At 38.4% G+C, this 21,474-nt stretch overlaps 1 pseudogene across 1 annotated transcript; it reads left to right on the forward strand.

Annotated features, from left to right (window-relative positions):
• The first annotated feature begins 396 nt into the window (after positions 1-396).
• LOC103256551 lies at positions 397-1,776 on the forward strand (annotated as a pseudogene). The gene has a single exon (XR_002481759.1). The product of XR_002481759.1 is annotated as a cyclin-C pseudogene (transcript).
• Positions 1,777-21,474: the final 19,698 nt, after the last annotated feature.

The following is a 21,474-nucleotide window of genomic DNA, read 5'->3' on the forward strand; positions in this document are numbered from 1 at the left end:
TGGATATTCGCATAAAAAAAAGAAACTTTGATTCCTATCTCACTCCATATACTTAAGTGCCAATATATAATAACCTTTTCTAAGACTGCTAGTCTGATTTCTTCTTAAGAACAACATATAACTTCTAGTGTTTCTCTTGCTATTTGGGGGTTAGGGAGAATTCTGAAGGTGTCTACTCAAGATTCATATCTCTTAGTGGTTCAATGAAATGTTCCCTAAAGAATGCTGTAAAAAGATACTAGAGATGATATTAGGATTACTGATCTGCTGATGGTTAAACCCGATGTTATCACATAAGGCATTCAACCGAAGAGGAAGGCCAGAGTCATTTAGAGAGATGAGACAGAGAAGAATGCTGAGGAGATATAAGTGTGAAAGAAACTCAACCCGGCCGCGGAGTGGAGCCGAACCGAGGTGATTTGATCAAGGAGCGCGGTTACCGGACGAGCTGGGTCTATGGTTGCTTCCCAGGCCGCTCTGCCGGCTGGTGCTTTTTTATCAGGACAAGTCGTGTTCCATGGCAGGGAAATTTTGGCAGAGCTCCCACTATTTGCAATGGATTTTGGATAAACAAGATCTGTTGAAGGAGCGCCAAAAGGACTTAAAGTTTCTCTCAGAAGAAGAGTATTGGAAATTACAAGTATTTTTTACAAATGTTATCCAAGCATTAGGTGAACATCTTAAATTAAGACAACAAGTTATTGCCACTGCTATGGTCTATTTCAAGAGATTCTATGCCAGGTATTCTCTGAAAAGTATAGATCCTGTATTAATGGCTCCTACATATGTGTTTTTGGCATCCAAAGTAGAGGAATTTGGAGTAGTTTCAAATACAAGATTGATTTCTGCTGCTACTTCTGTATTAAAAACTAGATTTTCATATGCCTTTCCAAAGGAATTTTCTTATAGTATGAATCATATATTAGAATGTGAATTCTATCTTTTAGAATTAATGGATTGTTGCTTGATAGTGTATCATCCATATAGACCTTTGCTCCAGTATGTGCAGGACATAGGCCAAGAAGACATGTTGCTTCCCCTTGCATGGAGGATAGTGAATGATACCTACAGAACAGATCTTTGCCTACCATATCCTCCTTTCATGATAACTTTTGCTTGCCTACACGTAGCCTGTGTCATACGGCAGAAAGATGCCAGACAGTGGTTTGCTGAGCTTTCTGTAGACATGGAGAAGATTTTGGAAATAATCAGGGTTATTTTAAAACTATATGAGCAGCGGAAGAATTTTGATGAGAGAAAAGAGATGGCAACTATTCTTAGTAAAATGCCGAAACCAAAACCACCTCCAAACAGTGAAGGAGAGCAGGGTCCAAATGGAATTCAGAACTCTAGCTACAGCCAATCTTAAAACATTCCAAAGAATTCCAAGTGGACCACTTGGAAATAAACCATTGGACAGACTTCACTAATGTCTTCAATGGAACACAAATGAAAATGAATAGCTTGTTTCTGTCAAGCACATTGGGGAGTGATTTTATTTTTGCAAAATAAGTTTTTCTTTTCTAATTTGATTCTAGCATATAATTGATTAAAATCTCTTGATTATAAAAGCGTGAAAGGTTCTAAGGGAACCTACAGACAGACATACATAGACATTTCAAAATTAATAGCTTTTGATGAGTATGATATTTCTTAATTTGGATCATATAAATTGTAATTCTTAATTAAGACAGGAAACATGGAGTATAATTTGTTTAAAATTCTCTTTGGTCATTGAAGGACCAGAAAAGGACATAAAAAGTCAATATATAAGGGTCCCCCCCCATAAGTTTAACTTTAGAACTGTACTTAAGGAATCAAATCTTACAAAATCCTGGAAGATTTTGGTAATGATGTTGATAATTTCAGGGAAATTAATCAAGTACCTATTGATTTAAAAGTGTATTTTTATTCAGTAGTTTTTGTATCTTACTATAGAAGATACAGGCCCAGCCTAGCAGAAAAGTGCAATTTGTATAGCATATTTTGACATTTTAGAAGTTATATTCTGTAACCATTTTACAATGCTGGGCAAACTTAAAAAAAACCCACATGAAGTTATTTGCAATTAATTCATAGTTAATCAAGCATTTTGAAAACTTAATTCAATAAATTAAGGTTGAAATTTGGTAAAATTTTAATGTTAAGTTTTACTGTGAAAACATTTTTATAAGGTATACACACCCTAGTTTAATTTTGTGTCTTAGTGTGGATTTACAAATTTACTATAGGTATTCTGAGCCAGGAACACAGTCAGGTTTCAGGCCACTTTGATACCGGCTGTTCTTAATTCTCATATGAGTGTAGAACTTCATATTAAATGTTATGTCAGTGGGACTGTACTGTCTGTGGGACTTAATACATTAATCATTTTCTTCAGACTTGAAGGAGAGTGATAAATAAAATTTGAAATCATAGGATGTTGATGTACAATTTAAGGATTAAAGGGTTTTTTTTAATCAATTGTGAACAATAGGTTATTAAATGTTGACTTCCTAGTATAAAAATGTAAGAATAAAAGTAAGTTCTCCAGCTAAAAAAAAAGAAAGAAACTCAACCTACTAAATTTGGAAGGTGAACATATGAAAAGCAGCAGGAATATGGACTGTTTTTAGGAACTTTAAAGGTTGATACCCTCCCCCCTCCCCACTGACAACCAGCAAAGAAACAGAAATTTCAGAATTACAGTCTGTGAACAACCTGAATAAACTTGGAAGAGGACTCTTGACAGAACCTTCCAATAAGAGCACTCACACCTTGACTTCAGTCTTATGAAACTTTAAGCAGAGAAAACAGCTATGCCTACCCAGATTTCTGACTTAAATAATTATGAGATAATACATTTTATTATTTTATAGTCATTAAGCCTCTGCAAATCCACTAGAAAGAAAGGAAAAAGTGAGAAATAAAATCACCAAGACCTTGACTGTTGTGTCCTGCATGACTAAGTGGTAAAGGATCCTGAAAGAGGAACGGTGTGTTATAACACAATTCACAAGACACTTTTTGGAACTAGAGGTGAGAGAACCAGGGTGTACTTTGCCTCACAGGACAACGGCCCCAAGTTTTTTACCCACCAGACCCTTATTAGTACAAATGACATAGCTAAGAAAGCCTTCAAGGACAACATATAGGCAGTGCAAAGAAAACTCCTGGTTCTGATCTTTAAAAGCTTTTATGATGAAACATAACTGTTTATGAAATATAGTGCAGCTACGTATGTTTGTTGCAGTTCTATTCACAATAGCAAAAACATGGAACCATTAGAAGTATCTAATTGCCCATCAACGCTGAACTGGATAAAAAAAATGTGGTACATATACACAATGGAATATTATGCAGCCATAATGAAGGACAAATATATGGACTTTGCAGCAACTTGCATGGATTTCGAGTCGATCATATTCAGTGATTTATCACAGAAACAAAGAACAGAGCTCCATATGTTCTCACTCATAAATGGACCTTGAACAACGATAATGCTATAAGAAAGTAATTGGCAGTTGAGGGAAACTCCAGGGGAGGGAGGGGCATACCTTATCAACAAGGGTACCCGCATGATCAATGTTTATATGCCTGAAATATACCCCACATCTTTATAATAAAATTTTTTTTAAAGAAAAAAGAAATATAGTGCAGTTGTTTGCAAGACAATGTATAACATTTATCTATTCTAACGTAACAGACACTGCACTTTTAGAACTTGCCTCAACATACATGCCCATCGGGCTTTGTCATTATAGGCATCTTTGTCTGGTTGTGACTGCACATACACCAAATATGTTTTCAGCAGAGTTCAAGCAGGGCAGTGGTCTCCAACATCTCTCCCTTTTATATTTAATTGTTGCTTAAGGGCAGTCATAGTAATTTTTGGTTGGAGAGCCTTCATTTGACCTCTGTTGGTTAATCTGATTCTGCAGTCTGCACAGAAATGAAAAAGCATAGTCACAGCCATAATAGGAGAAGCAACAAGAATAATGATTGGATTTTTGAACCATGTTCGTGGATTAAAAGTTTGAAATCCAGTCATCATACTTTCAATGATTTGGTCATTAGAAGTATATAATTGCATAGAGCTCAGTTGTTGTATATCCTTTTGTAAAGCAAGAATATCTAAGTTGCATTATGTTGTCCCATGCTTCTAAGATATGGGCCTTAATCATAGTCACTACTCCAATCATAGTCACTACTGTTATACTTCAGGAGGGTAATACAGCAGGTAGTAACACTATAATGACAAGGAAGTTCCATATGGGTATGGATGTTCTCTAATTCTTTACCATCAAAACACCACATCTTTCTGACTATATAATTCATCTTGAAAAGTCAAATCTATATTGTGTTGAACATTCCTTAAATGAGAAGAGTTCTAAACAAGATTATTTTTGAAAGTATGAGTTTGAACTTCTTGGAACAAGGCCACAGCTGAAGTGACCACAGATATAATTATTCCAATAACAGTGAAAATAACACCAATAGTTAAGCCTATTGCCCATTTTCCTCTATGTAACACCTTTTAATATATAAAGTGTATAGTCTGCAAAATGTGTGTTTGTTCCCATCGTTCATTAAGATTTACAGGTAACCATACTGCAGTAGGCTGATACATAAGTATAATTGATTGATTTGTGTTATCCCAATTAAAATAATGATGTAAATAAAAATTTACACATTCAATATGATATAGCTGGGTAGTGGGATTGAAAAAGTTATAAAAATTAACAATGAAAAAGGAACTTTGCCAGGTTCAGTGGCTCAGCCTGTAATCCCAGCACTTTGGGAGGCGAAGGAAAGGGGATTGCCTGATCCCAGGGGTTTGTGACCCACCCAGGAAACTTGGAGAGGCCTCATCTCTACAATAAATAAAAAATTAGCTGGGCATGGTTGCACACACTGTAGTTCTGGCTACTTGGAAGGCTGAGGTCGAAGGATCACCAGAGCCCAGCAGGTCAAGGCTGTGGTGGCGAGGAGTGTGTCAGTGCACTCCAGTCTGGGTGACAGAGTGAGACTTCAATTCAAAAAAAGAAAAAGGGACTTTTGGTAGAAATATAGATATTAAAAACAATATTTCTCAAGACTTGAAAGAAAAAAGAAGAGCTATGGAGAAAGCTTTGATCATTTTAGAGAAAAAACATAATTCTGAACAGAATGTTGGTAGAAATATGGTCAATAATAGCCATTCTGGGGAGGAACAGTTTATTGGAAACTGGAGGAAAGGCAATCCCTGTTATAAAGTGGCAAAGACCTATGCTGAATCATATTCTAGTGTGTTCTTGAAGGCAGAGCCAGTGAGCAATAAAAATAAATGTTTAGCAGAGATTTCTAAACCTGCATCTAAGTCTTCTCTACTTTTGTTTTAATAATATCTGAGGTATTTATACTGATATGGCAAGAAGTGGTGGCAGTCACACACAGTATGGCTAAAGGAAAAGTCTAAATCAACCTTTCTAAGGGAGTTGAGAGATGTCTGTTGGACTGCCAAGGCAGTGGCAATAAAGGCAATATCTGCAATGACCAAGGGCAGGTTTCTTAACATTTTTCATGAGCAAAGATTCCGATGAAAGTTACCAAAGATTTCAGAGGGAACATAAACCCAGAATCAGTGACACTTCCTAGCAACTCCCTAGTAAGTCTGGTGACATAAAGCTTTACACTGCTGGCCAATGCGTGCCTCATTCCCAGGGTGATATACAGAAACAACACTAGCACGCAGGATCCTACTGTCATCCAACTGCACCTATGGAGTTTTCCCTCAGTATTCTCAAGGATTGGCCCTAGAATCCCCTGCTTATACCAAAAGAAGCACACTCAAGTACTGCAGCTAGCCCTGCAGAACTCCTAATATCAAAAGTTGGCCTTCCAAATATGTGGGCTTTGAATTCTGTAAAGACTGTATTTTTGAGTCACATTTGGATATGTGTACCTACTCAGTTCAAACTGTAGTGTTCAGGGTCAACTGTGTTCCTACTTTTGTCAATATTCTGTGAATGAACAAAAGTCATATTTTAAAATTCTGTAACTGTGGCTAGGTGCAATGCCTCATGTCCATAATCCCAGCACTTTGGGAGGCTAAGATGAGAGGATTGCCTGAGCCCAGGGGTTCATGACTTGGAAATTTGCCCTCCTCCCTGGTGAAGTACGCAGTCACATCTTTGAAGGACAATGGTCCCTATAACAACACATCCAATGCAATCTGAGATGACATGGAAAAGAGGGACAGGAATGGCCAGGCGTGGTGACTCAGCCTGTATTCTCAGCACTTTGGGATGCTGAGGTGATAGGATTCAAGACCAGTCTCAGCAACTTGGTGAGACCTCGTCTCCACAATAAATCACAAAAACTAGCCAGACGTGGTGGTGTGCATCTATAGTTCCAACTACTTGGAAGGCTGAAGCGGAAGGATTGCCTGACTCAGTAGGTCGAATATGTGGTTACAGTGAGCATGCCACTGCACTCCAGCCTGGGTGACAGAGTCTCCAAATCCCCCTTCCCCCCCAAAAAATTTAGATTTTAAGAGGAACAGGGATATATGCTGATTCTTTTGCCCCATGATCAATTATGCACACTGTGACGATTTCACATACCATAAAACCACAGAATGCAGCTAATCCTTCTACTCTAAAGAAGCATGAAAATTATATCTGCACAGCTACAAAACAATGTACTATAAGAATGTTCATTATTACTTGGTTTATAATAGTAAAAATCTATTAATAATCTTAATGTCTATCAAAAGCAGAGTTAAATCACAGCATCTTCATGCTATAATATAGTTTGCAAATGTTAAAATCACTGAGGTAGATGTATAAAAATGGATATCAATGATCCTTCTAGCATTCTCTTAAATGACAAAAATTAAGCTCTCTAATTATATAACGTCATCCAAGACACATAACAATTTGTAATAATATATGCAATTATAAATGTTTAAGTACATGTATGTAGGTATAATAGAACTGTATATAAATGTAGACGTATTCTACACAATGCCATATGAAGGGACTAGATAAAAACCAAACTATTATCATTTGTAACCCTTTGGGTTGGGGTTTGGACAGAAAAAGTGTGAAAGGGGATATTGTCTCTTAATACAAATACTTCTGTTTGCTTGAATCTCTTGCATGTCAATAGAGTCATATACCATTTGATATTAAAAATAAGAGACCAGGCCAGGTGCAATGGTTTACACAAGTAACCCCAGCACTTTCGGAGGCAAAGTGGGAGGATCATTTGAGGACAGGAATGCAAGATTAGGCTGCACAACATAATAAAACTTCATTCTCTAATTAAAAAATTATGGCCAGGTGTGGTGGCTCACACCTGTAATCCCAACACTTTAGGAAGTGAAGGCAAGATGATTGTCTAAGTCAATGGGTTCAAGACCAGCCTGGGCAATGTGGGGAGACCTCAACTCTACAATAAATTAAACAATGAGTCAGGTGTTGTGGCAAGCGCCTGAAGTTCCAGCAACTTGGAAGGCTGAGGTGGAGGATCGCCTGAGCCCAGCAGATCAAGGCTGCAGTGGCCGTGAACATGCCTCTGCATTCCAGCCTGGGTGATAAGAGTGAAACTCTGACTCAAATAAATAAATGAATGAATAAATGAATGAAAGAATAAATAAATAAAGTTCATTAAAAAAATTATGAAGACAAAACCAGAATCATTGGCACTGACATCATTTTTTGAACCTGAGGTTAGGAAGCTAAGAAAGACACACTTTCAGAATCTGGATTCCAAACTATTACCAAAAAATGAAACTTTTAGATGACTCCTGTCAAATTAATAGCAAAAATCTGGTTGAGAGAATGCTTCTTCATGGGGGATTATTCAAAGCTCAGGCAGACCATTCATTCTATTAGATAATTCAGGTTTTATTTCCAGGTAAAGTCAGACTACCAGTATGCTCTATATTCAAGGCATACTGCCTTTGAAGAATTTTGTCCAATCCAGTTTTCCTTTGGCATTATCTTCTTAATTGACCCAAAGGAACTGTTGGAGACCACTGCCCTGCTTGAACTTTGTTGAAGGCATGCTTGGCTTCGTGCAAAGTCATAATCAATCAAGAACGCTTATGACAAATGTCAGATAGGTATGTATGCTGAGTCAAGTTCTAAAGTGTCATGCCCTTTGTTTTGGACTAGGTAAAGGAGTTATATATTAAAAACATTGTTCTACAAGTAGTTGCATTCTGTCCTGTAAACGGTCACATTTCATTGTTTATGATCATAACAAGAAAGTTTCCTGTGCCTTGTTTTTGAATGCTTGCTTAAACACATCATTTATACTAACAGAAGTCTGGTGGGTAAAAGACTCAGGGCCTTTGTCCTGTAAGGCCAAGTGCCCCTGGATCCCCCACTTCTTAATTTTAAAATGTGTCTTGTAAATTATGTTATACCAAACTGTTCCTCTTCCAGGTTCCTTAATTACCCTGCTGTGCTGGATGCAGCAGAGTGGTGCCCAAACAAGGAGCTGAAGAGAAGGTCTGCTACAAGCGGAAATGGTGAAGTTACAAGTGGCAGACTTGTACTCTACGGATTCTTGACCATGAGTACACAAGTAGAAGTTTTAAGTAAACCAGGGTAACAAATGATGCAGAAATAAGTGTCAAGAAACTATTATATTCAAATGCTTAAATGTATGCTAAAGCAAACAGGGACTTTGGTGTCAGTGTCTATTGTTAGAAACTGTAGTTAAACATAACCCTTGGTTCCCAGATGAAGGTACCGTGAACCCAGAATGCTGGGACCAAATAGGAGAAAATTTAAAGTGGGCACATCAGTCTGGGGTTTCTCTTTCCATTTCTGTTTTTTCTATGTGGGGATTAGCTAAACATGGTTTGGAACATTTGCGGGAATGTAAAGAAAAACTGATGCCTACAGCTCTCCATGAAACTAATCCTTTTATTAGAAATGATCAAGACAAACCTCCACCTGACAAAAAAAAATGTTTTACAGAGGCTGTATTAACCTCCTGCAGTCAGCTTTACCATCTGCTAGCACAGAAAATCAAACCTCACTGCCATGGTGAAGTGCTTTGGCGGGTGACACAGGAGAGCTTGATAATCATCCACCTCAAAATAAGCTTATAAAATTCTTACAGGAAACTTCCTTTATATTTTCCAAAATTACAAAGATGCAAACCATTGCTATGTTCCAAATTAATCTCTTGATTAATACTGAGACTGTTTTCAGCACTTGGGACATACTGAACTTCTTCCTCCTGACACATGTTTCTTAATGGGAGTTATGGGTGTTCCAAGAGTTAGACATTTCACCTAATCTCTAATCAGAAGTTACTAAAAGATTAATTCAAATTATGAATGTAAAAGGTTATCTATAAAAAGAGAAACCAAAAAGCGAAGAAAAAGGTGTTAAAATGTTGATGTAAAAGTAAGCTTTTGGTAAGAAAAAAGGGTTTTAAAAAGGGTTTTGTCTAGGAAAGACCCTTGTATGGTGAATTTTTGTCCTATAATGAAGTGAACAGTTATTTGAAAGTAAAAACATATAGGACAAAAATGGAGGGTTCAAGCATGACAGAAAATTGTATAGGCATGTCAAAGATGGTATATGAGAGGATTGTAAAAAAATGTGTAAAAGGAATTCTATAAACAATCTTGCTTGCAAAAAACATATCTATAAATGTACCATTAATATCAATCATTGATGTTATGTCAAAATGCCATTATATCAAAGTAACAGAATTTCTTAACACTAATTCATCAATCCTTAGTAAGTAATGTTAAAAATCAGTAAAATAGAATGCTTTCATTTTGTCTGAGTCTATTGGTCTATTGGTTAAATATCATTTCTGCTAAAAGCTTTAAAATATAAAGCTGTGTTACTTTAACATTCTTTATACTTAAGTTGCCAACAAACTTATGTCTTTAAATTCAAAGTGTTAAAGGTTTATGTCAGATTAGTTACATATATGTTCATGTTAGCAAAAATCAAAAAGGTGTCATTCAGTGCAAAGCTGTTAACAACTTGGAAAACTGTTATTAAAAATTTGTGTGCTCATAAGAATTGCTAATCCAACATAAGACTGCTAATGAAACAAGGGTTAATTGCATAAACTGAGTTAATAAAAACCAAATAATTTTAACTTCTTTATTTAACTATTACCAACTATTCTTGTTATATTTATTTTTATTATAAAGATGTGGGGTACAATTCTGGGTTAGGTATACAAATGTTGATTATGCAGGTACCCATGTTAATGAGGTATGCCCCTCCTTTCCAATCCCACCCCCTCCCCTGAGAGTTTCCCACTACTGCCAATCCCTTTCTTATAGTATTATAGTGGTTCAATGTTCGCTTATAAGTGAGAGCATATGGTATTCTGTTCTTTGTTTCTGTGTTAGATCACTGAGTATGATCGATTCTAAATCCATCCAAGTTGCTGCAAAGTCCATGTGCATGTCCTTCCTTATGACTGCATCATATTTCATTGTGTATATGTACCACATATTTTTTATCCAGTCCAGCTTTGATGAACAACATGGTTGGTTCCATGTTTTTGGTATTGTGAATAGAGCTGCATATTCTTGTTATATTTTTATAGTCAAAAGAAAATTCTTTTTCTTGGAGTGATTTACAGTTTAGTATTATTTTTCTACAAATACATATGATTGCTTGCATATGGTCAATAAGTTTTTTTTTTGTAAAACTGGTTATTTTACCGAGGCTCTAACTGAAATTAAAACAAACTGGTATTTTAAAACAAACTGCTTTAGAAGATTAAAACTAAAGATAACCTGAGATACTTTTTAGAAAAGTCTTCCAACAAATGCTAATTTTAAAAGGGCCTCTGCACAGACAGCTGAAACAATTCAACATGTCAAAAATCATTGCTAGGAAGCATTCACTGTGCTTGGCCTTCTGCAGTGCATTAAAACTGATAATAACTCTGCTTATAGTAGTAAAGTTTTCGAAGAATTTTGTCAGATATGGGGCATTTTACATATAACTGGCATTACATACAACCCTCAAGGACATGCAATAGTGGAGCACACTCATCATAGACTAAAGTTTCAACTTAAAAAACAAAATGGGAATAGAAACTTTTTCCTCTGCGTCTGGACTCCTCAAACAAGCTCTACTTTAAATTTTTCACATGCAATGATCAAGAAGTGACTCCAGTGGAGTGTTATTATGGTCAACACACTCCTGGCAACTCTCCACTGGTATACTTGAAAACACCAGAATAGGGAAAGTGGAAAGACCCTGATCCTTAATAATCTGTGATAGAGTGTTTTCTTGTGTTTTTCCAAACTGCAGTTGCACCTTTTTGGGTTCCACACAGGTGTATAAAACAGTGGCATCGAGAAAGAACAGCTAATGTCCGACTTTCAGTAGATAATCTTGGAAGCCAATGGAGTGTGAAAAACCCAAGTTGCCCACCTGAGAATGCCAACAAGGGGAACTTGAGAGGCCAAGTCAATAACCAGGGGGACTGGCCGGACCCCAATTAAAACATGAGCATGGGCTACTGCAGAATACTCAATCAAAGTTGGCAGATACCTTACAAAAACTGACCTTCTGGAAAGCAGGTTATACTTCTACTAATAATTATGGTAATAAAATGAGTGTTGTTCATAACAAAACCAGTGGGCCCAAGTTTGTGTATTTGTTTCTTTTATAATTATGGTAGTTGTTAATATTCATATCCAACTCAATCCCACTATTCAGTTATATCATATTGAATGTGTAAATTGTTACTTACATCATTGTTTTAATCACAATAAAAAATCACTCAATTATGCTCATGTATCAGTCATGATACTGCAATATGGGTACCCATGAATCTTACTGAACAGTGGGAAAAAACTCACATATTACAGATTCTACAATTCATTTTTCAAAGGGTTTTACATAGAGGAAAAAGGGTAATAGGCTAAATTATTGGTGTTATTTTCACTATTATTGGAATAATCACATCTGTGACCACATCAGATGTGGCTTTGTACCAAAAAGTTAAAAATTCATATTTTGTAAACAATCTTGTTCAAAACTCTTCTCATTTATGGCATGTTTGGCATACTATATGAAAGACTCAAAGGACTTAAAAAAAAACTATACTTGCTATGAAAGAAATGTTTACTATATGAATTCCTACCTCACATTCACTGTATTTTATAAACCCCTACCTCACGTTTGCTGTATTTTATAAATCTCTACCTCAAACTCCGTAAGACTAGGCATATGTAAGGCATCTGGTAGTAACTGTGACCGTAAAGTTACAAAATATTTGCAGTGTTTTGTACTTAGAACTTTGTTAAGTTTTTGTTTGTCCCATAATAACCATGTTAATTGAAACAACTGGCTTCTTCTGCTGGCAGTGTGTGAATGTTAAGCAATAAGCCCCTCCCAGACATTCCTTTGCTTGAATTATGGTGGGCTCTGTGGTGCCAGCCACTCTTCTGGTGGGCTCTGTGTTATTTCAAACCTGCTTGTATGCCTGAGCTGATTTATGCACAGTCACAGTGACTGTGTAAACTGCAGCTTATCTAACATTCCAGATGGCTTAACTAACTCCACTCTGCCCGTGTAGCTGTTAGTAGTCAATCACAGGCAGCCAAGCCTGCGCCTGCACAAATCAAAAATGAACCCAAACCTCAAGCTCTCCTGTCCCCTGACATCACCGCGGACCTAATTGAGAACTAATTCTGCAAGGTCTGTGGACTTCGTGTTCTACGTCATGCCTTCTTCTAATTGGATCATGTCTCAAGCCTAGGAAAAACAGGTCACGCCCAGTCCCTCCCTCATAACTGTGTATATAAACTACTTGCTGTACTAGGTCAGGGCTTTCATTCCTGTACTGCTGCGCCAGTTACAGACGTGAGCCCAGACTCGAGTCTGAATAAAGACCCTCGTGTGATTTGCATCGGAGCTGGCTCTTTGGTGGTCTCTCGGATTCAGGATTCGGGTACTACACTATAGATTTGACTTTTCAAGATGAATTAAATATTCTAAAAAAGGCAGTATTTTGGATGGGTAAAGAATTAGAGAACATCCATACTCAAATAGAATTTCCTTGTCATTATAATGTTGCTATTTACTGTATTACTCCTCTTAAACACAACAGTAATAACTATGATTGGGATAAAATTAAAGTCCATGTCCTAGGAGTATGGAGACAACATAACTCAATTGAGCTGTATTCAATTAGATACTTCTAATGACCAAATTATTGAAAGTATAGTGACCAGATTTCAGTCTTTTAATTCATGACCATGGTTTAAAAATCAAAATATTATATTTTTATTGCCTCTATTGTGGCTGTAAGTGTGCTTTACCTTTTTTGTGCAGTCTGCAGAAACAGTTTAACCAATACAAGTCAGATGAAGGCTCTTCAGCCAAAAATTACTATGGCTGCCCTTATGCAAAAATTAAATTAAAAAGGGGAGATGTTGGAGACCATTGCCCTGCTTGAACTTTACTGAAGGCATGCTTGGCTACATGCAAAGGTATAATCAGCCAAGAATGCCTATGATGACAAAAGTCAGACAGCCATGTATGCTGAGGCATGTTCTAAAGTGAAGTGTCCTTTGTGTTAGTCTAATAAATAAGTTAGAAGTTATACATTAACCACATTGTTCTGCAACCAGTTGCATTATGTTCTGTAAACAGTCACATTTCATGGATTATGGTCATAACAAAAAAGTTTCCTGTATCTTGTTTTTGAATGCTTACTGAAACACATCATTTGTACTAATTAAATCTGGTGAGTAAGAGACAAAAGACCTTTGTCCTGTGAGATCAAGTGTCCCCTAGTTCCCCCACTTCTTAATTCTAAAAGTGTCTTGTGAATTGCGTTATGCCACCCCATTCCTCTTCCAGATTCCTAATTACTCTGCCATGCTGAATGCAGCAAGGAATAATCAGAAAATGCAAAATAAATTATCCTTTATCTTTATTACAAGGGTGATTTGGAGGACACTATCTACCACAAAACCTTCCTGAAGAAAATGTTTTTTAAGATCTAAGAGCAGAGCCAGGCATGGTGGCTCGGGCCTGTAATCTCTGCACTTTGGGAGGCCAAGGTGGCAGGATTGCCTGAACCAAAGGATTTGGGAACAACCTGGGAAACTCGGTGAAATCTTTTCTCAACAATAATTTTTTTTAAAAAAAGTCAGGCGTGGTGGCACGCATCTGTAGTTTCAGCTACTTGGAAGGTGAAGGCAGAAGAATCATCTGAACCCAGCAAGTTGAGGCTACAGTGGCCATGAGCAGGACACCATACTCCAGCCTAGGCAAGAGAGGGAGATGTTGACTCAAAAAAAAGAAAAGAAAAGAAAAGATCTAAGAGCAATGACATATTTACTTTCCTCATAAAACTGCCTCCCTTCTTCTAATTGCTATCATGGCATGTTTCATGTTTTTTCTTGAAATTACATCTGCCAAGAGAAGATACAGTTCAAAACAAAGGCAATCCACAGTATCTTACAGTCACTCAACATTAAGAATGTGACACAAATTCCATGACCTACCTACCTTGCTTCTTAATTTGACCAGATTGTATACTTATAACATAAACTTACTTTTTGACAGACACTGTTTTCTATCAAAATATATGTCTCATTTAACCAGACTGACTGTTTTGACGTATCCATTGAGAAACATAGGATAAAATAGGTAAAACAAAACTCACCTGGACCTTGGCCATTTTCTTCTGTTCTTAAGAAAGGGTTAGCAACTCTGGGGTGTTCTCTGTCTTCTGTCTATCCTGAACCTGCTCGGAAGCTGTGATCAGGTATTTTATGCCAGGCTACTACCAGAAACAGTGATCTCTCAAGAATGGAACTTCCTTCTTCTGTTACTTAAAATGTCTTTTTCCTGTATATTAGAACCTGTGAATTTAAGACCAAATTCAAATATAAGAAGACATGTAACTGAGATCAAAACTCTCTAATTGCCATTTGGACTCACACTAACATAAATATCCCAATATTTCATCTGCTTCCTTAATATCCTGGAAGAGTTTAATCATGAGGGAGTGTTACACAATAAGACATCAAATGGACAAAAGGAAGGGTTGTGTTTTTTAATTTTTTTTTTCATAAAGTTGGAATAGAGGGGATTTGAACAAGGCGATAGCAAGCAAAAACTACTCATGGTCTTATCTGCTGCAATTTCTCACATAGATCCATTTTAGGAAAGATAATACACAGAAGTGGTGGGGCTGGGAGTAGTGGCTTGTGTTCATAGTCCCAGCTGCTCAGGAGGCTGAGATAGGAAGTTAGCTTGAGGGCAGGAGTTTGAGACCAGCCTAGGCAACATAAGCAGACATAGTATCTCAAAGAAAAAAGAAAAGCAGAGGCTCTAGAAACCAACTTAAAATCATCTGCACCTACATGTTCCTAAATTTTTTGTTTACTGCAGTGGGGCATTTAACCCAATTCAACAGTCAAGGGATTAAACAAATCATAAGCACTGTCTTATTTAATTCTCAATTCTATTTTATAAGGTACTCATTGTTATTTCCATTTTAAATATGACTGAGTTAGGGCTTGGTGAGGTGAAGTGTTCTGCACAGGTTAATATCCTTACTAATTAGGTGGGAATTCAAATCCACATCTGGATCTCTCCATTGTGATGATTCTCTCTCACAACAGCCTTATGATACAAACTTGTTCTCATTCCACTCACTTTTATAATTTTCTTTCCAGTGCCTCACACTGTGGGGCGACCATACAGTCACAGCTACAAAATCAGAGCCCTTATCATCGCCTCATGTAGTGTTCACTGTGTACGACCAGCCAGCTTCTTCCACTAGAGCAGGAATGCAAAGTCAAACCCATGCCCTGCCCCAGAACTAACTAGATCAGATTTCAGTCTCCTGGAGTGCCAAGCTCTGGAGCCACCCTAGAAACTTCCTCTGGAACACCTGAAATATCTGTAAAACTTATAATAGCCTGTAATGGCTTGCTTGATATAGGTAACTTCATTTTGTTAAAAAAAAATCCTACATATTAGCCACTTGCTTACCCAGATATGACCCCCCTGCATGTGACTGTTGCAACCTTTTCATGATCAGAGACTCACATCCTTGTTTCCTCTGAAATATTTCTCCTGACCATCTGAAAAATCCCTAACCACAAGTTCTGTTGAATTGTACTGTATTATTATTTGCAAAATACCCCACTGCCACATCCTCATATTTTGCTCCTATATTTTGTTCCCTTTGGCTTTCAATTCCTTGTTCTCCTACCCCATACTATATAGCTCACTTGCGGTTTTTGCCTTTATAAGTCCACTGACTGCTTCACTCAGGGTCAAGAGTTTTTTGGGCATGAGCCTATTCTTGGTCACCAGCTATTAAAGAACTCAAAAATTTGATTCTTTGTGTGCTGGCAACTCTGTTTCTCACACTCTGGCTATAACATTTGAAGGCTCTGGCAAGAGTCCTACAGCACCAGCTCAGGAGGCAGCCTCACTCCAGTTCTTCTCGGTTTGGTGGAGTAGTTATAGGGGAGGTACCCCCTGAGATGTCTCAGGGCCCCATAGCCTTTTGTTCAGCATGGGGAGAGTTTGAATGACTGCTGGTTTCCCTCTGCATCAAAAAAACCTGAGTCCATCTGTACTCTTCTAGAAAGGAAGAATTTGTTCTGTTTACCGGTAAAAATTTATTTTGTTCTGCTTGTCACCACAATTCTGTTTATGGAAGTCACAGCCTGACAAGACTGCCCTTTGGACCTTATTCATTAGGCCAAGATGTTGGCTGAATAGACTCTTCTGGTTTTCTGCCCTGAGGATGTGCCAGGGATCCGTAATTTGTCTCACTTGTTCCAACCATGTTTTGTTTGTCATCGTGTTTTGTTTGTCTGTTTGTCATTTAATATGGGTTCACAGAATTCGTGATCTGTCAGTCCTCTGGACTGCACATTAAAATTTCTGATTTCAGTTTTAGGCTCTCTTTAATATAGTCTCAGTTCAGTTTCTGATTTCAGTTTTTGGCTCTCCCAAATAGAATCTTTGTTCAGTTTCTGATTTCAGTTTTAGGCTCTTTCTAATTTTGTTCTTTTCTTTTCTCATTTGTGTTGACAATATGGGGCCACTAGATTCTCGACCCTCCAGTCCCCTGGACTATATAATAAAGAATTTTCTCTTTTAAACAACAGAGAGGGGAAGAAAAAAACAAGCTTCAGAAACCACACCTACCTCACCCCCTTCTGAATTGCCTACAGGCCAAGTAAATTAATTTCACTGACAGTGGTTTGTAATCAGCTATAATTTTTTCACTGCCAAGTTGCTAATGGACTTTAAAATCTCCTTCTTGGAACAAGGATTATTAATCCAATATAGGATAAATAACAAAGTAACCTGGGTTTATCAATTGTTGTAAAAGTATATCTTACCAATGTTTACCTGTTTTAAAAATCTCAATTTGGGCTGCAAACTAATTGCATGTCTCTAGTGTTTTCCATTTTTCTTCAGACTTTGTCAAGATGACTGTGTTTTTTTGTTAAAGTACAGCTGTAAATGGTTTGCAGGGGAATGTTTCAACTTACATTGGTAAATTGGAGGCTTTGGCTCGATGCCTGTAGTTTGTGGGACTACTTTCACCTTTCCAGCATTGTTTCTGGGTGATAACCTTTTTCATCATTGTTTAATATTTTTTTCCTGTGCTCTCACTCAATGTTTTATTAAGTCCATATAGTATTCAGTTAAACTCCCACCATTTTCTATTCATGCCCTTAAAAATAGGTAGGGACATCTCTATAGTCCACCTAAGCAGGAAGCAGTTACAGAAAAATTAATCTTCACCCCATTTCCCAGGATCATAAGAATATTTCCAAGAGCAGGAGTGGAAAATAAAAGGACAAACTGAGAGTCAAAAGTCATTTTTTATCTTGCTCTTAAACTCTGCATGCATGACCAGTATCACCACTTCCCCTTTGTCCTCTCTGCCTCTGGCTTCTTGCCTCTGATCCAGAATGAATTTGGCCCCTCTCCTTCCCCTTCAGGAAGTGCTCCCTCCATGGGGGACAGATTAGGCTGAGCAACACTTCTTGATGTATGTTCTTTTCTCAACCTCTGATTTATACTCTAAAAAAGCTCAAAATCCACTATTTTCAGAAAAACCTCAGGTTCTAACCTCACTGGTAGAATCAATCGTGCACACTCATGCCACACCTGTGATAATTGCCAGCCGCTTCTTTTAACCCTATTTACCTCTGAAGAACAAGAATGTACCAGAGCCAAGGCAAGGAAATCTATTCTGGCCTCAATTGCAGGTGCGCAGGAGAAAAGTCAGGAAATGTTAGATAAGGTTTTTCCTTCTTCTCACCCAAATTGGGACCCTAATACTTTGGTGGGGTCCAGGACATTAGATACATATCACTGGACTCTGTTAGCTGGGTGGAAGCGGCCCAGAAGCCTATCTATCTTTCCAAAACTGAGATTCTTCATGTTCCCAAGGAATCTCTGGGGTCATTCCTTGAATGCCTTCAGGAAGCTTTTTGTAGTTATACCCCATTTGATCCCTTGGCCCCTGAAAACATAATTTGGCATTTGTGGCTCAGGCAGCTCCAGACATCTGGAAAAAAGCTGCAGAAACTTGAGGGCTTTGCAGGAATGAATATTTCTCAGCTTCTTGAAGTGTCCCAAGAGGTTTTTAACAACCGAGATGCTGAAAAACAGAAATAGGCAGTATAGGCAGCTGATGAAACTGCAAGGAGACAAGCCAAAATCCTCCAAGCCCTGGGAACTGATTCCAAGCCCTCTCATCAAAAGACAGTTAATAATCAGAAAGGCCAGAAGGGTCAGAAAACCAAATGTACTTGGTTGGCAAAGGACATGTGCGCCAATTGTAAAAAAAAAAACTAGGACATTGGGTTAAACATTGTCCTCACCAACCACAGCAAGAGGACCCTAAGCCAGTTCTGGTCTTGCCTTCTGCTGGAGAGACTGGAAATGACTCATACTAAAAACATCAGGGATCTTTCTCCTTAGGCCCCCAAGAGCTCATGGTAACTGCTGCTATCAAGGGCCACCCAGTTCAACTTGTAGTGAACACTGGGGTGGAACACTTGGTCCTAAAGTCACCATTGGGTTCTACATCTAAAAGACAAATCTTGATCCAGGGACAACAGGGGCAATAACTAGCTGTAAATTTACTTCCAACTGAACTGTGAACTTAGAAAAAAAGGGGGGGTTACCCACTTGTTTCTCATAGCTCTGTACTGCCCATTCCCTCTGATGGGCTGGGACCTGCTTCAGAAGTTAAGAGCTACTATTATGTTTTCACCTGACACAACTAATATTTTTGTTCCTATTGCTTATCAGATGCTTTTAACTGTTCCACTTTTTAAAGAATACCTCTTAACTTCTAAATCTCTCACTGAAAATGTCTCATCAAGCTTATTTCTACAGTTACAACAGGAGTTTCCTTCAGTCTGGGCAGAGACCAACCTGCCAGGATTAGTGAAACATCACCTTCTGGTCATGGTGAGTCCATTGGCATCAACCACTCTGTTCATGTTTGTCAATACCCTATGAGTTTGCAAGCCTGGAAAGGAATTGCTCCTTACATCAAGAGACTCTTAGTGGCTAACATCTTAATGCCTTGTCAATCTGCTTGGAACATTCATTTTTTGCCAGTCCAGAAGCCAAGAACATCTGACTACAGGCCCATTCAGGACTTAAGGGAAGTAAATAAGCAGGTTGAAACAATTCACCCTGTTACCAACCTATATACACTGCTCAGTCTGCTTCCTCCTCAACATCAGATATACACTGTATTAGACTTAAAAGATGCCTTCTTTTTCACTCCCCTGTCTCCTGTTAGTCAACCCATCTTTGTCTTTAAATGGATGGCTCCTGATTCGGGGGGCATCAGTCACCTAACCTGGACCCGGTTGCCACAAGGGTTCAAAAACTCCCCGATACTTTTCAGAAAAGCCTTGCAACAGGACTTATCAGGGTTTTGTGCTGCTCACCCTGAATGTACTTTACTCCAGTATGTAAATAATCTTTTACTTATGGCAACAGATTTGGACACTGGTTTAAAAGATGCTAAAGCTCTGTTATAGCTCCTTCAAACTTGGGCTACTACGTGTCAGCTAAAAAGGCACAGCTCTGTTCAACTGAAGTCTCCTACCTGGTATATTGACTAAAAAAGGATAAACGTTCCCTAACCTTGGCCCCCAAAAAGCCAACCTCTGGATCCCCACGCCAACCTCAAAAAAACAGGTACAAGAATGTTGGGGCGCAGCAGGACATTGCCACGTATGAATCCCAGGATTTGCTGAAATTGCCAGGCCTCTGTACACACACTGCAGGGGACCAGTCCCTAAATTGAACTACTACTGAGAAACAAGCATTCTAGCAGTTAAGGATGGTTCTGAGCCAGTCCCAGCTTTAGTCATCCCAGATGATACAAAGCCTTTCACCTGTTCTTTCATAAACAGAGAATTGCAAACAGAATCCTTACTCAGACCTTAAGACCCTAAAGGTGGCTAGTGGCTTACCTGTCAAAGCGACTGGACCCAGTGGCTTCAGGGTGGTAAAACTGTCTCTGGGTTATTGCTGCTATAGTTCTATTAATTAAGGAGGCAGACAAACTGACTTTTGGCCAAAACTTGGCTGCAGAGTTCCAGCCTCTGCTGAGCAGGCCCTGCGGTGGGGGGAGGGAATGAGCAAAGAAAGACAAAGAACAGCAGAATTGGGAGGGCTCTCTCCCAGGTAGCTGAGAGCGAGAGAGAAAGTTTGTTTTCAGAGCATGCCTCTTTTTCTTTCTTTTTTTTTTTTTTTGAGTTGGAGTCTCACTCTGTCGCCCAGACTGGAGTGCAGTGGCTGCTCCCGGCCACCGCAGCCTCGACCTGCTGGGCTCCGGCCATCCTTCCGCCTCAGCCTTCCTGAAACTACAGGCATGCACTACCACAACCAGCTGATTTTTTGATTTATTGTAGAGATGAGATCTCACTGCCCAGGCGGGTCTCGAACCCGTGGGCTCAGGCAATCCACTCACCTCAGCCTCCCAAAGGCATGGGATTACAGGCTGAGCCACCGAGCCTGGCTCACAGCATACCTCTTATATATGGCAAAATCACACCAAGGAGGGCAAAATCACACAAGCAAGATATATGTTAATGTCTAACCTAAATTACACAAGCAGGGTAAGTATTGATGACTAAACTATGCATATTTAACATCTATCATATCTTAACATCTATGCTTTCTAAGTTAAAAACAAAGCAATCACTTAAGATAAACAGCCTCCAGGGCCAGACTTGGCACCCCTCTGCTATCCATAGAATAGCTAAACTTGGCACCACTCTGCTATCCATAGAAATGCAACCGAAAGGTCAGGGAAGACAAAGGAAATGTAGGCTTGGTTTCTTGAACATAAGCCAAGAAACATAAGGACCTTGTCAGCTTATGCTCTGGTTTCCTTCATCTCCACATTTTCCTTTTTCTTATAAGTGCAGTTTGTGGAATTCTATTTTGAGCTTTCTGATGGCATGTCCTCCTG

Source organism: Carlito syrichta, unplaced genomic scaffold (genome assembly GCF_000164805.1).
Source record: "Carlito syrichta isolate Samal-C Ts95f unplaced genomic scaffold, Tarsius_syrichta-2.0.1 Scaffold290010, whole genome shotgun sequence".
In the NCBI taxonomy this organism is placed as follows: domain Eukaryota; kingdom Metazoa; phylum Chordata; class Mammalia; order Primates; family Tarsiidae; genus Carlito; species Carlito syrichta.